Source organism: Bos taurus, chromosome 10 (assembly GCF_002263795.3).
Source record: "Bos taurus isolate L1 Dominette 01449 registration number 42190680 breed Hereford chromosome 10, ARS-UCD2.0, whole genome shotgun sequence".
Classification (NCBI taxonomy): domain Eukaryota; kingdom Metazoa; phylum Chordata; class Mammalia; order Artiodactyla; family Bovidae; genus Bos; species Bos taurus.
The window spans coordinates 94,633,457-94,636,854 of record NC_037337.1 but is presented as its reverse complement, the minus strand read 5'-3'; the positions used below and the strand labels follow the sequence as shown (position 1 = coordinate 94,636,854).

The following is a 3,398-nucleotide window of genomic DNA, read 5'->3' as shown; positions in this document are numbered from 1 at the left end:
CTGTACTGTGACTCATAGTGAAGGATAACTCCTCCAAAGCCATAGTCCTGGAGGATTTCCACAGCTTGCTCAATTCTGGTATTTTTAAAAAAGCAATGAAAAGCTTTCTTGCAGATTTTTTTTTTTTTTTTTCGGGCAGAGTGGGGTATATACAATCATTTTTTTTTTAATTGCAGATTACTGATTAAACTGCTTCACAGCCAGTAAAAAGCCAGACTTGCCAATGTTCAAATTGTATCATATATTGTCTTTTAATAATAGGAGAGAGACTGGGCTGCAGTTTATAGGGGTTAGGCAATTATTTTTTAAAAATATTTATTTAAATTCGTGGAAGAAGCACTTCCACGAATTTGAAAGACATATTGGCTGATGTGATACCTAAGGAGCAGACCAGAGTGAAGGCCTTCAGGCAGCAACATGGCAAGACGGTGGTGGGCCAGATCACTGGACATGATGTATGGTGGCATGCGAGGCATGAAGGGATTGGTATATGAAACATCAGTTCTTGATCCTGATGAGGGCATCCGTTTTAGAGGCTACAGCATCCCTGAATGCCAGAAACTGCTGCCAAAGGCTAAAGGGGGCGAAGAACCCTTGCCAGAGGGCTTATTTTGGCTGCTGGTAACTGGACAAATCCCAACAGAGGAACAGGTATCTTGGCTCTCACAGGAGTGGGCAAAGAGGGCAGCTCTGCCTTCCCACGTGGTCACCATGCTGGACAACTTTCCCACTAATCTACACCCCATGTCTCAGCTCAGTGCAGCTGTTACAGCTCTCAACAGTGAAAGTAACTTTGCCCGAGCATATTCAGAGGGTATCAACTGAACCAAGTACTGGGAGTTGATTTACGAAGACTGTATGGATCTGATCGCAAAGCTTCCTTGTGTTGCGGCAAAGATCTACTGGAACCTGTACCGAGAGGGCAGCAGTATTGGGGCCATTGACCCTAAGCTGGACTGGTCCCACAATTTCACCAACATGTTAGGCTATACTGACGCTCAGTTCACGGAGCTCATGCGCTTGTACCTCACCATCCACAGTGACCATGAAGGTGGCAATGTAAGTGCCCACACCAGCCACTTGGTGGGCAGTGCCCTTTCAGACCCCTGTTTGTCCTTTGCAGCAGCCATGAATGGGCTGGCAGGGCCCCTGCATGGACTGGCAAATCAGGAAGTGCTTGTTTGGCTGACACAACTTCAGAAGGAAGTTGGCAAAGATGTGTCAGATGAGAAGTTACGAGACTACATCTGGAACACACTCAACTCAGGACGGGTTGTCCCGGGCTATGGCCATGCAATACTAAGGAAGACTGATCCACGATATACCTGTCAATGAGAGTTTGCTCTGAAACACCTGCCTCAGGACCCCATGTTTAAGCTGGTTGCTCAGCTGTACAAGATTGTGCCCAATATCCTCCTAGAGCAGGGCAAGGCAAAGAATCCGTGGCCCATTGTAGATGCTCACAGCGGGGTGCTGTCCAGTACTACGGCATGATGGAGATGAATTACTACACAGTCCTGTTTGGGGTATCACGGGCACTAGGTGTATTAGCACAGCTCATTTGGAGCCGAGCCCTAGGCTTCCCTCTAGAGAGACCCAAGTCCATGAGCACAGACGGTCTGATGAAGTTTGTGGACTCTAAGTCAGGGTGAAACTGAAGATGGGGAGGAAACTATCCACCAGAGAGTGAGGGATCTTTAAAAAAAAAAAAGTATACTTTTGTTTCGGGGCTTTTAAAGACTTAAGATTAAATTGTATCTGAGGCACTGATGATAAGTCTGAGGTTAAAATATAAATTAAGATTTTTAAAAGAAGAAAAGTAACCCGTTCTTCCCTGACCAGCTCCTTTCCCCTGCCTGGTGTGAGTTGCCCACCAACTGTAGGATGACCAGGACTAATGCATGTAGTGTGGGTTAGGTTTCACCTCACCCCCATCTTCAGAGTGGGAATCTGGCTCCTCTTTCCCTAGGTCAAAGCTAGTTGCAGAGAATTTGCCATCACTTCAGAACTTTTGGTTCTACTCTGTCCACCCTTTAATAGGCCAGCAAACCAGGACTCTACCCCTTCTGTTTCCATAGGAATCATGTTGGATTGTCAGCTGTACTAAGCCCCATTAACTTCTCCCATGCACACAGACACTTCCTAGCAAGATCTATTGGGTGATGGTGTGGCCTTTTTTTTTTTTTTTGGTTAAGCTACCAGATGATCATAAAGGCCATGGTATTTGTTGTTGACTGGCAACCAATATTTGGTTTTTATTTTTCTTATTTTTCTTTTTTAAAATTATCCTATTAAAATTAAGATCTAGGAGTGTTCTATTCCCCATTACTTGAATACTCACCTCTTTCCAGACTTTCTATACCTGCTGCACCTCAAGCCAAGGTTGCTGTGGACCTTCCCTACTGGTCCTTCCTAGAGACCTCTTTTCAGCAGGTATATACAGCACTGTCTATCATGTGGTCTTTCCTAGTTATTTGGCTTTATCAGTGCTTAATGTGAACTAAGTTTTTACTTCCTTGGAACACAAACCACTACCCTCTGACCTTTTTTTTTTTCCCCTTTAATATGCTATGGGCTATAGAACAGGGACTTAGGAAAGACCAGCATGATATCTTCATGGCCTGATCCCAGGAGTACTAGTACCTCTTTCTGAACAGGGAAATGATTTTTAAGATTGGACATGGTCTCCTTTGACTATCGGGTGCTGGGGCTGAGGACATTAAAAATAGTAAACCTCCCTCCTCATCCCCTGCCACAAGCCAATATCCCTTTATTTATCAAGGTTCTTATCCTGTCCCTTCCCCAAGAGCTCACAGTACACTGTTTGTTTTAGAATCCCCATATGCACAGGTTTCAAGTGACTCAGAAGGTTTTACTGCCTTTTTAAGAAAGGATTAAAAATACACTCCTGCTGTGCCCCCCTTCCTCCCTTGCAACTCCTGCCTGTGTTTGTGTGGATTCCTAATCCCCAGAACCATGCTGTTGAGATGGATAATACTGTCTGTAAACCCCTGGGTAACTGTCATGATGCAGACTTCAGGTTGTTCTGTATAAAATGCAAAATAAATGTTTTTATTAACAAAAAAAATTATTTATTAGTAAATACAGTGACAGATTTTATTTTCTTGGGCTCCAAAATTACTGCAGATGGAGACTGCAGCCGTGAAATTAAGAGGCTTGCTCCTTGAAAGAAAAGCTATAACAAAACTAGACAGTGTATTAAAAAGCAGAGACTTCACTTCGCTGACAGAGGTCTGTATAGTCAAAGCTAGGATTTTTCCAGTAGTCGTGTACAGATGTGAGAGTTGAACCATCAAGAAGGCTGAGCACCAAAGAACTGATGCTTTCAAACTGTGGTGATAGAGAAGACTCTTGAGAATCCCTTGGACAGAAAGGAA

General features: G+C 43.9%; 1 pseudogene; it reads left to right on the top strand.

Annotated features, from left to right (window-relative positions):
- Positions 1-323: 323 nt before the first annotated feature.
- Positions 324-3,088, top strand: LOC788293 (citrate synthase, mitochondrial-like; annotated as a pseudogene).
- Positions 3,089-3,398: the final 310 nt, after the last annotated feature.